Below are 13,081 nucleotides of genomic sequence, written 5' to 3' on the forward strand. Positions count from 1 at the left end.
TTATTATAGAAAAACAAATAAAAATGTAACTTTAAATATGCTCGTTTATAAATATCTACTCTATGCACGTACATACGTCTGTTTATAAATATCTACTGTATGCACGTACATACGTCCGGGCTTAAAACTATGGCAAGCCCCAAGCCAAATTATCATTTAGAGATATCTCTAATTGCATTTTAAGATATCTTGAAATATTTAGAGATATCTATAAAACATTTCAAGATATCTCAAATTGAATTTCAGATATCTTTAATTGTGCAGTTTTTAAGATATCTAAAATTAATTTAAAGATATCTCTAAATCATTTGAAGATATCTTCAAATAACATCCTGTTCATTTAAAGATATCTGCAAATCATTTGAAGATATCTTCAAATAACTTCCTGTTCATTTAAAGATATCTGCAAATCATTTGAAGATATCTTCAAATAACTTCCTGTTCATTTAAAGATATCTCTAAATCATTTGAAGATATCTTCAAATGAACAGGAAGCCATTTCAAGATATCTCGAAATAACTTCCTGTGAAAATGCTCTATGTTTTGAATGGACTTCCGGTCTATTTAGAGATATCTCCAAATGAACAGGAAGTTATTTGAAGATATCTTCAAATGATTTAGAGATATCTCTAAATGAACAGGAAGTTATTTAGAGATATCTCTAAATGATTTACAGATATCTCGAAATAAACAGGAAGTGTGTACCTTACGTTTGTTTTTGTTAATAAACGTACGCCATTTGCATTTGGAGGCATCACTGTTATAATTCTAACAACGAAGTGAAGATTGTATTTTTTTTTAATTTTATTTAAACCTCATTACTTTTTTGTACTGGAAAAAAGGTAAGTACATGAATAGTACCGCTATTTATGTTTATTTATGATTTATGACAGAAAAAATAATCGTGTACAGTATAACTTAGGCGCGTGGGGATGTGCTTATGTGTAAGGTTCAAAAACGTTCAACGAGATAAATGATTTTAGAACAAAGAATTAGTTAAGGTTTTTGTGTAAAAGAAAAAGAAAAAAAAGCCTAATGAAAATATAACGTGAGACCATCTGTATACTTGATTAGAAGTTAAGCGTGCAAACTTCATACAAAACAGGTACAATTATCGTTGGGTTCAATATATTATTATGTGTGTACGTTGTGGCAGCTTGACATTGAGTCGCTATTTATGTGACTGCGAGCTAATGGAGAATATTAGAACATAATTGCGTTGCAGATATGACATGTTAATTCAGACTGGTCGCGCACCACTTCCAATATGTACTTCGTTGCGATCTGGAAGCTTTTCCGACTGTTGTTGGGGGTGAGGGGTCATTACCAACATATAGGACAACATATAGGTTTCACATTTACACAATGAATAGTAATTATGCGACCTTTATGTAAATTGCACTCGTGTCCAGCTGTCGGAAAACATCAAAAAAGATTTTCTTATGGAAACAAAAACAGGTTAAAACATGCAGCGAGTTTCGCACAATGGGAAGACACTTTTGATATTTGGGCAACAGGTCGTGCGCAACGTCGCAAGACATATTTTCTTTTCATGTCCCTCCCCGGCTCCGTGCTTCTTTTCCGATACTGTGACTGTTTTCAAACTATCAACATTTCACTTATAGGCTACTAATCATTAACAGGTATATAATTAAAATATATGTACTGTGAATGATACAATAATGTGTGTGGTTATGCAGAGCACTACGTTCTTTTGTGGGTGTTTATTATGTAACTTTGTATAACCCTTTGTAAATATTCACAGCATTATTTGATTACAGAGGTCTGCCTCATGACAGGTGAAAGAGAGCAGGTACACGGGGTTTTAACCCGCGCCCTGTCATCAGTTCGCCAAGTGGAATCTGAATTGAGGTCTCATACAACTGACGATATAGATGATTTTGATGCAGCCTCTTTTGTCAGTGAAACAAGGGCCTTGTTTAGAAGTAGATCTGTGGACTCATCACAAAGGACAGGTAACATAAAACAGAAAGAAAATATGTTATATTACCAACCTGCTTTACGCCAGCCAGTTATTTTTCTAAATGTAGGCCATAATAGCCTTTTTTTATTATTAATCTTAATGTTAATGATCATTTAAGTACGTTTTCATTTTCTTTTTTTACAGTGTCATACATCATTTAATATTTGACAGAAAAAAGGGATAGAATATCTAATGACACTGCTTTTATTCCTTTTCTGCTGCTACCTTGTTACTATAAAGCAACACAGATGTCCTCATAATTAGAATGGTGCTAAGTAATTTGTGTTAGTTATTTAAAAGTATTTTTAATGTTAATAAGGTCATTTTCTTTTATTTCGTATCAACTTTGATTTTGTGTGAACCTTTTTTCTGCTCTCCATTACTTCTAGAATAATATTCAATGTTGACTATCTGAAGTTAGAATTCTTATCCCTGATTTTTATGCCTTCTGTATTTTTAGCTGTTTCTTTCATTCTTTCTTTCTTTCTTTCTTGGAAATTGGAAACTAATGTAGGAAAGAGAGGCAGAAAAAAAGGATGGCAAAGGGGACATTTATGGAAGACTCATTTTTTCTTACTGCAAAAGAACGATGAAGAATTTGTACCACCACCGTCTGAACTATCAAGACTGACAAGAAATGGATTAGGTAGGTTACATATTCTCCTAATGATAACCCTTCCAGTGTTTAATGTGCATTTTATTTTTTACTATTTAAAAAAAAAAAAAAGAAAAAGCTTACAGATTAAAACTATGCATTTTATTTGCAAATGTTATGTTACACAATAAAATTTATATATTTTAATCAAACCACTGATTGTTTCTCCATTGTTTATGTTGCTGTAGCATTTCCTAAATGTGAACAACCTGCTACCAATGAAAGATACGGTTCAAAATCTACTGTTCAGCGAAGCTGGAGTTTAAGACAGTTAGAGAATTTTGTGCAAGATAGTTTTCCTGACGTTCCTTTGATTCTAACTGGCTTTACCTTTGCAAAGGCAGAGAAAGGTCGGCGTCTTAGTAAGCTAAACATAACGTCTGCAGCTGACCTACAAACCAAGATAGGAAAAGGAAAGATTTTTATAGTTCCTAATCGTGATATACCATTGCCAATTGAGGTAGGTCAGTTTATTCTTTATGACAGATGGATCTTTACTACCTAATTATTGTTTTGTAAAGATGGATCGAGTTTTTTTTTTAGATTAAATCAAAATACAATAATAGAAGCTTAAATAGTGTGCATATATATAGACAAAAATGCCTACATACATACATATCCGAAATCTCTGCTTAATGTAAATGTACAGCTATAGCCAAAAGTTTCTGCATCACCTATAATTTCAGGATTGATTGAGATTATATTTATCAATTAAACTACTTTACAAAAACGGAGGATGTTTTCCTAAGAAGCTATAAAGATTTATACTGCAGTGCAATTCATTATACAGAGATTCGCCTAGTTTAAATTCACTACATATGTGATTCCTACCAATTTTGCAAATGTAAATAAAACTAAATGCCAGTGTATTTGATCAGTCTATTACAGTGGTCTGTTAGTAAATAGTTATACTTTGATAGAACTAGTTTTAATTGCAATATATTTTCTAATATATGTCACTTCTCGGCTGGTTGCCATAAACACAAAGTTTAAATCAGGGCATTAAAACACATGCTTTTTAAAATAATGTATTATTGCATTATTTAAGAAACACACTTGCAAATTGTATTTAACTTTGTTCTTTATCTCATGATGTGTGTTCAGTTATGTGTTTGTTTTATGTCTCAATAAATGTGAATTGTAACCTGCTGTAAATCCCCATTAAACTTCTCAAGTAAGAGTTCTTATTGCTCACTGTAGCAGGATAGCATCAATAAGGAGACTCGGAGCCCAGGAAGCTGCAGTTTAAAGCACAGGTGCACACATTTATTAACACAAAGAAGTGTCAGTAAGAAAATAAACAAGCACAAGTGCCAAAATAAAAGGTTAAACAAAGCTATTCTGAAGTCAGACTTGGCATTCCCATCCCTGACCAAGTGCCACACAATACCACTACAAACACACATAAACACCTTTCCCCAAACAAAGGATCTCACTTCCTTATATAACATGTGGCTGGAGCCTAATTAACCATTAATCATTCAATTAAGGCTCCAGCCACATTCTCACATGTATTATGGATTTTAACCCCTCCCTGCCAACCCTATATTTGCGCCACACACACACAACATTTATCCTAAGGTTTAAAACAAGTCTATGTCAATTTTTGTTTGTATTATTTAGAGAACAGAAGGAAGGATGTTAAATGAAAGCTGTCAAGTAACAGCAGGAAGCAATGCATCAGTGACCCAATTGCAAGTTCAGGAGCAGGTAGATATGACCTCTACAGAAGAACAAATGACAGGATAGCTTCATAAATAATTATCTTATTTATATTTGTACTATGAAACCACAGGCCATTGTATCATACAACTGCTCAATAAAGAATGTGCTACTATTGTATGCCCAATGCTAAGGTGTAGGAACCAGTTCATCTTGTGGGTGCAGTATGACATTAATGATCAGTACACTCTTATGTTAACTTTACATTCATTGAGCAGAATTGGCTTTTAGCTCTGCCAAAAGGTTGTCATGTACTTAAATTGGTGAATATTTAGTAGTGTTCATTGCTATTTTTTCCAGGTGCATATACAAGAATTGTCAAATGGAAATATTGGTACAAGGACTTCAGAAAATCCCATTATAGAAGACTACCACCAAAGAGAAAATGAGGTACAGTCATAGTTTTTGTTCCTTCACTTAGAAGTCCATACACATTAAAGGAGTCTTGTTACACAATGTGTTTCTAATTTGTGTTCATTTACCGGAAAAAGTAATGATTCAATTTTTTAGGTTATGCAACAACATGCTGATCTTCTAGAAAATGAAACATCAGAAAACATCCCACAAAGGGCAGCTGAGGTAGGATAACTATATTGCTTATATTGCTTAATTGGTCTATTATGCTTATTTATGTAATATATTAGTGTTTGCAAAGCCCTTGTCTGGTCAGTTTGCTGGGCTTTAAATGCAGTTATTGTTTTAAACCAGATCAGCAGTGATGTATTGCCCCAAAACATGATCTGATTTTTATATGTTCACCAGGTCTTTATTTGCAGTGGTTTCATGACACCTACTATATGTAACACAGAAACCTTGTGTGTGCAATATTTATGCTGATAATTAAAATATGTTAAGGCAGCCCAATTGCAAAACCAGTTACTTTGGTGCTGGATGTTCCATCTGAAATGAGCTGCCAAAAAACATTTCTCTTAGGGGCAAACAGATACCTGTAGACATTTTCATTTTAAGGAGAGGTAGTTCAAATACTATTTTTACACAAAGAATGCATTTCTGTTTATATAGACTGAGATTCTGGACATTGAGCAACTATTTCAGGCTGATAGCTTCAAAAATGAACTGATTGCAACTGGCCAATCACAGGTATCAGGTTATTCACTTACTATTGATGAATAGATTCACTATGCGATGACTATGGAACCAGTGCAAACAATAAAGTGAAGTCATTTTTAATAACACCTTAGAACTTCTTGGAATGAACATTGTACTCTGCAGTCATCATGATGTCATCCTCCAGAATTCTTAGAAAATTGCAATACTGTAGACACGCTGTTTTTTATGTAGCTGCAAAATCCTGTAATTGATTTTATATATATATATATATATATATATATATATATATATATATATATATATATATATATATATATATATATAAAATCAATATATATATATATATATATATATATATATATATATATATATAAAAAATTGGCATACTTCAAGCACTCAGTCTTTTATTGTAATTATACTCTTTTTATATATATTTTTATAACTAGTTTCAATTATCAGAATGGACTACTCATCCATCAACGCCTCCACCACTACCTTTCTCATATGTAAATGCTGACACACCAACAGTAATTGTACTGCTGGAACAAAGATACAAAGACCATTTCCTGGCTGGACTCCTCCCTGGGAGAACAGGAAGAAGCACTCCAATGACTTGTAACCTGACCTGATTGATCAACCTAAGTTGAAACTACAGATACAAGAGAGCTGCTGTGGATGTACTGTTTTTTAGGTAAGGAAAATAATTGCTATCATACGCTTCATTCAGTATTTTACTAAAATATTCTTTTCCAAGCATGAAAATCTTTAAAGACTGAAAAGCATATATATATTTTTTTATTAAGCCTCTTTTTAAAAAAAATTGCAGACAGCTAATGTGTTGTAGCTAGATGTGGTGGTCTTTGTTTAACAGGAATCATTTTATCTACATTTTGGAATGCTTACTGCAAATATTATTATTATTATTATTATTATTATTATTATTATTATTATTATTATTATTATTATTATTATTACAGTAGTAGTATTTTTACTTGAAGTTCAAAGGATGTATTCTTAGAACTACACATCTAACTACATTAGTTTGTCTGCAATTTCAAAAAGAAAGCTTAATAAAAAATGCATTTCAGAGTCTTTCAAGATTATTCTGTTTGGAAAATAATATTTCAGTAAAATACTGAATGAAGAGTGTGATAGCAATAATTTTACTTACCTAAAAACAGATCCACAACAGCTCTCTTGCATCTGTAGTTTGAAAATGGAGGACAGACTAATAGCACATTAACAGCAACTCCTCTGCATCTGTAGTTTCAGCGGAGCAATAGGACTTCAACCTAAGGTGGCCAATCACAGGTCATGTTACCAATGTCATTGGAGAGCCAGTAAAGGTTTGTGGTGCCAACATGTTTTTAATTAAAAAGTGCTGTTTTAATGTTTTGAAAATCTACAGAAAAGTTACAAACCTTTCTGCTATTGCTTGGAAGGCAAGAAACAAAATGTTTGTTACGGCCTGAGTGTTTTTAGTTTTTGAAAAATTTATTTTATAATTCGGTGTTCATAAGTTATTGATTAATGTTTTCATGCAAAATATTATATTTAGCTTAGTCTTTGTTTAAACTATGTAATAATTTTCAGCACACTCATAAGATCATTCATTTTGAAATGGCTTTGCTCAAGTATATTACATACCTTCTTCGTAGCCGGCAGCTCCCTCCTGTGGGGCTCCGGCCACAAGAACTCCTGCAGCGAAACTGCTGCTGGGGAAAGTGGTCTCCAGACCTCGTCCCCCTTCTTCGTGGCCGGCAGCTCCCCTTTCTGGGGCTCCGGCCACCGTACTCCCTGTGGAGGTACGGGCAGCAGAGGCAGCTCCTGCTCCTCTGCTCCGGGCGGTGGCGGAAGCAGAAGCAGCTCCAGCTCCTCTGCTCCTGGTGGTGGTGGAGGCAGAGGCAGCTCCTGCTCCTCTGCTCCTAGTGGAGGAAGCGGTGGAGGTGGCGGAGGCAGAGGCAGCTCCTGCTCCTCTGCTCCTTCCGGTGGAGGTGGCGGAGACAGAGGCAGCTCCTGCTGCTCTGTTCCTGCCGGTGGAGGTGGCGGAGGCAGAGGCAGCTCCTCTGCTCCTGGCGGCGCTGGCTCCCTCCGCTGTGGCGGCTGGGCTGGTGCGCGCCGTGCTGCCTTCAGCAGCATGAATAGAGGCTGCTGGGGAACACCAGCATCCTGCCCCTCTCCCCCCCAAAAATTTTCAGGGGGTTGAGCCTGTAACTCCTCCCCTTCCGGCTCTTGGGGCTGAACCAGCAGGCATTTTCCCTCTGCTGGTGGCTTGGGTCCCAGGGCTGTGGAAGCCCCGACTTGCCTCCCTTTGGGCTGTGGACGCACCGACTCCTCCCTTTTGGGCTGTGGACGCACCGCCTCCCTTTTGGGCTGTGGACGCACCGACTCCTCCCTTTTGGGCTGTGGACGCACCGACTCCCCCCTCTTGGGCTGTGGACGTTCGGGCTCCCCCCACTCAGGCGTAGGACGTTCGGGCTCCTCCCACTCAGGCGTAGGACGTTCGGGCTCCTCCCACTCAGGCGTAGGACGTTCGGGCTCCTCCCATTCAGGCGTAGGACGTTCGGGCTCCTCCCACTCAGGCGTAGGACGTTCGGGCTCCTCCCACTCAGGCGTAGGACGTTCGGGCTCCTCCCACTCAGGCGTAGGACGTTCGGGCTCCTCCCACTCAGGCGTAGGACGTTCGGGCTCCTCCCACTCAGGCGTAGGACGTTCGGGCTCCTCCCACTCAGGCGTAGGATGTTCGGGCTCCTCCCACTCAGGCGTAGGACGTTCAGGCTCCTTCCGCTTGGGCTTTGGACGCTCAGGCTCCTCCCGTTTGGGCTGTGGACGCTCAGGCTCCTCCCGTTTGGGCTGTGGACGCTCAGGCTCCTCCCGCTTGGGCTGTGGACGCTCAGGCTCCTCCCGCTTGGGCTGTGGACGCTCAGGCTCCTCCCCATAACTGCGGAAGGGACAGTGGGCGAACAGGTGATCCTGGTCGCAGAGGAGGCACCCCGGCGATGGCTTGTTACATCGCCGTGGATGCCTGGCCCTTAGGCGGCACTCCTCCTCCCTGTCCTTCACCTCTTTATCTGTCTCTGCCTCCCGCTTGGGCTGTGGAGGCAAAACCAGCAGGCATTCACCCTCTGCTGGTGGAGATGGGGACAGCAGGTACTCCTCTGCTGGTGGTCCTGCTACCTGGGCTGCTGTTCCGCTTATGGTTGCCTCCAGGTAGCTGAGGACAAACTCCACACCTTCCTCCAAGGTGTTTGGGGTGTGTTCCTGCTGATATGCCTCCCATCTCTCACTGTCCATCATCCACAGGGCGCGGACGACTATGGGCAGAGCCTGGGCCTCCAGCCCAGCATTCTCCAGGAACCAGTCCCGCAGTTTGATGGCGTCTTCTGCCATTGACTTTTTTTTTTTTTTTCCCCAAAACAATATTTGTAATCCTTTATTTTTTTTTATTTTTTTTTAATCCAGACCCCTCCTGGTCTGACGCTTGGAGGCGCGGCTATCCCACGATGACACCACGTGTCACAAAGACGGCCAGAGTGGGTGGCGTCAGACCAGAAAGGAATACACAGAGACGGTGGTTGTGATGATGAGCCGAGTGCAATGGCTGCACTCAGCGTTTAATAACAAAATAAAAGGTTTAAACAACGGAATACAAAACAGGACACGGCACTTGACGCCAAAATAAACAGACAGACAAAATGACTAACACTAAACAAATGGTGCACGGACAGACAAACAGACACGGTGAGAACAAACACTTATCTTTACGATCTTTTATATTTACTTTACTCCTCTCTCTCTCACCCGTTCTCCTCTTCCGAACACCCAACCCTGACTGACTAAAAATGTGCCTATTTATACTGTTGTGCTGGGATTCAATTACTAATTAATTATTCACTTGAATCCCAGCACGTGAATTCATTCTGCGCAACCCTGTGCTCACATATTACATTTAACCAGCACGTGAAGTGATTTGTGCCCTCCTCGTGCCTACATACAAATCTACACTTTTTAAATACACGTGAAACACAGACCCGTTTATATCCCGTGTACCAATGACTATACACCAACATTAACACACGCAACATACAACACATAACACACAAATGCACACAGGGGCGGGCACTTTGCCACACATGATAGTGGATATTTTAATAACATTCAGCATATTTCTGCAAAATATGAAAGTTGAGGAATGAAAGGTACAACTTAAAGATACAACTTACTGTAATGTAATATTTGTGTTTCTACCTTACACAGCTTTCTCGGAACTGGATGTGTTATTGGAAGAAGTTACAGTTGAAGTTAAAAGACACACTGTTCTAGAAGATGTACAAAGAATTTACAGTAATCAAAGTATCATCAATAAACGTTTACATGTTAACATTAGTTTGTTATTGAACAGAGAAGATTAGTTCAGAGATTGTAGATCCTACCAAAGTTTTTGTACACTTTCGTGGTATGTGCTCCGTGCGCTACCATTGCTGGTAGTGTCACGTGAGCTGTTCAGTGTGTTGATGTGCAAATAAAACCTGTTCGCCTGCGGGGCATATCAACTCCGTCTTGATCTCCTGCCTGTCACTCAGCAGCAGATGCACGCATCCACATGACAGACATCTACCCTGTCACAAGCATTAATACCCTGTATCTTTCTAGACAAGTGATTTAGGGGAGCTCCCTAATAAAAGCCCAATCTCAAAACAATAATTATGTGAATATAGTAATTGTTACAATTGTGTATAATGATATTTAAAACAGGATTCATTTAACTGACTTTTTACATAACCACCCTTACTCTGGTTTCACCGCAGTCGTGTGTGTGTGTGTGTGTATATATATATATATATATTGTAGAAAGGGCGGCGTCGCCTTTAAGAAATGGCGACGCCAGTTGAGAATCTATACAACCCAGGCACCCTAGCATTAATTGGGAAGGCGGGGTTTCTGGGTATAAAGGGAAGTGGAGCGGGACAACGGGGGTGATCGTGGGGAGCACCGCCGGTGTATACTGCTGACAGGGCGCAAAGAACTGAAAGTGCAATACGTGTTTACTGGAAGGTAGCGCGCATGAAGGCGCAGCACGATTAGCGAACTGTAACAGTAAGAACGGAGGCAACGGCGCAAAGAACTGAAAGTGCAATACGTGTTTACTGGAAGGTAGCGCGCATGAAGGCGCAGCACGATTAGCGAACTGTAACAGTAAGAACGGAGGCAACAGTCGGGAGTTTTGGATGTGGCTTTTATTGTACAGACAGGAATAACAGTTTCCACAGGTGGTGTAAACAAACAAGAATATTGTGTTTGAACTCTGAGACACCCCGTGTTTCTGTGAAGCACTGGGACATTGGTTGCAGGGGTTCACCCCACAACCTGGATATAATTCTATTTCATTCTTGTGGATCCTTCCCAGTCTTGCAGCGATACTCCAGCAGTGGGTATCCACGTTGTTCTTATAAATCACCTGTGTTCAGAGATACTCCAACAGGGAAAGAGGAGTCTCTCTGTTCTTGTCTGTGTTACAGCCAGTTCCAGCAGAGGGAGTCTGCGTGATCCTGGCCTTGTGTTCTTACCTGTGTTACAACAAGATTCCAGCAGAGGGAGTCTGTCATCCTTACCTGTGTTGCAGAGGGATTCCAGCAGAGGGCGTGCTTTTCTTCTTACCTGTGTTGCAGCGAGATCCCAGCAGAGGGAGGCTGCTTGACTCTTACCTGTGTGGCCGAGAGATTCCAGCAGAGGGCGCCGGTTCCCTGCTTACCTGAGTGGTGGGAGTACTCCAGAGGAAAGGACGTGCAAAGGCCGCGGCCTGCTGGACTCAGCATTCTGAAACAGTTGGTGAGGGGCGAAGAAGTGAGCCAGTTAGTGACCCGTACAGGGCTATACGCAACATAAAGGAAGTGATAACTTCTGTGTAAATATTGTAAATAAAAAGTCCTTACCTGAACGGTCCTTGTGTCTGTGCTAGTCGGTGGAAGCGAAAGTAGAGTTTTACACGGGGGTACTCCATGGGTTTGTTACAATATATATTATATATATATATATATATATATCTATATATATATATCTATATATATATATATCTATATATATATATATATCTATATATATATATATATATATATATATATCTGTGTATATATATATATATATATATATATATATATATATATATATATATATATATATATATATATATATATATATATATATATATAAAAACAGTTGTCAAACACGTGTAACTTGTCATGCAATTACACAATTACAATACACACATTTTTCAAATCAATTCAACTTGCTCAATCCAAATGTTTGATTGCATTGTCTTATCACCTACTTTAAAGTTACAGGGCTGTTCAGCCATTTAATTGAAATAACACTGTTTTTATTCTGTTGCAATTAAAACCATACATTTTCAATGGAATTTGGAACAATGGAATGGAACCTTGCCTCTCATGGTTTATCATACTGATGGTGTCAAATTGTTTGAGCAAATGCCCTTTGTTGTGTAAGGCATTTTCTTTCTTTCTTACAAAAAAGTTTATTTTGAAAATATGAGGTCAAATTGTTTGTATAAAATGACCTCTTTGGGGATTCAACATTGTATGTAACCTTTTTACCCAAGTTGAAGAAAGAAAATGTGTGAGTTTTATTTTTTTCCTGACTTTGGATAAGAAGTTAATTGCCAAATTCACATACTTGCTGTTTAACTTTTGTACCAAAATGATGTTGTAAACATTTCATATTTATGAAAATAATGCTGTCTTAACTTTCAAACAGACATTAAGGGTGTTCATGTTAAAAAAGACACACAAATAAATAAACATGTTTTTGAATGATAACATTGTTATAGTCTTCAGTCATATCTTTAATGGTAAAATATTACAATCAGAACAGAAGCATTTAAATACAGTTTGATGTTATAAATACAATGTGTCCTGCTTTCATATTGGACTGGACAAATTATATGAAAGTTTTTACCACAGGTAACTATGACCACCAAGCATCTCTGTGTACAATAAATAAATAAATGCAGGATCAGTTCCTCAAAAGTATTACTTTTTTTCTAGAACAATAGTGATTAAGTGGAATTGTTAAGATATGTAGGTAAAAGTAGAATGCAAGATGGTGACTTTGCAGTCTTTGGATATTGCTTGGTAGTTATAGACTTTAAGTCGTAATTTCCCACAGCTAGTGTACCCTCCAGCTTACAAAACCACACAGGTCTATGTCCACTTGCAGTTTCTAGACACCCTTATGCTAGGTGTAATTCATGACCAAATCATATAACAACTCCATTTGCTCCGACCGCACCTAGACAATCATGGAAAACAAGCTTCCTGAATTGGTTAAAAAGTACAACATTTTGCTGTGCTGTGTCTTGAAAACCTAAGTTCCAGAATGATCATATTAAAACAAATAGGATGGTTTTATTATTTGTTTCAATTAATAATTTAATTTAATAATTTGGGGATGCATTGGAGGTATCGTTAGAAAACATAAACTCTAGTGTTTTGTGAATGCAACGTGCATATTTATCTCTAAAGTCTCCTTCAAGTTGGATTTCCTCTTTTAAGGGTATTAAGCTGCTGAGTAGTTTAAATTAAGTGGATTGGAATGCTCTTCAGTTTCTGTCACACTAAAAAATATCTGTTGTT

General features: G+C 38.5%; 1 long non-coding RNA gene across 1 annotated transcript; it reads left to right on the forward strand.

The window, feature by feature from the left end:
• The first annotated feature begins 1,771 nt into the window (after positions 1 to 1,771).
• Positions 1,772 to 6,327, forward strand: LOC117405714 (uncharacterized). Its single transcript, XR_004663799.2, has 6 exons — positions 1,772 to 1,976; positions 2,499 to 2,630; positions 4,263 to 4,349; positions 4,662 to 4,751; positions 4,872 to 5,462; positions 5,879 to 6,327. It is a non-coding gene; the product is annotated as an uncharacterized LOC117405714 (long non-coding RNA).
• Positions 6,328 to 13,081: the final 6,754 nt, after the last annotated feature.

The sequence above is a fragment of the Acipenser ruthenus genome, chromosome 10 (genome assembly GCF_902713425.1).
Source record: "Acipenser ruthenus chromosome 10, fAciRut3.2 maternal haplotype, whole genome shotgun sequence".
NCBI lineage: Eukaryota > Metazoa > Chordata > Actinopteri > Acipenseriformes > Acipenseridae > Acipenser > Acipenser ruthenus.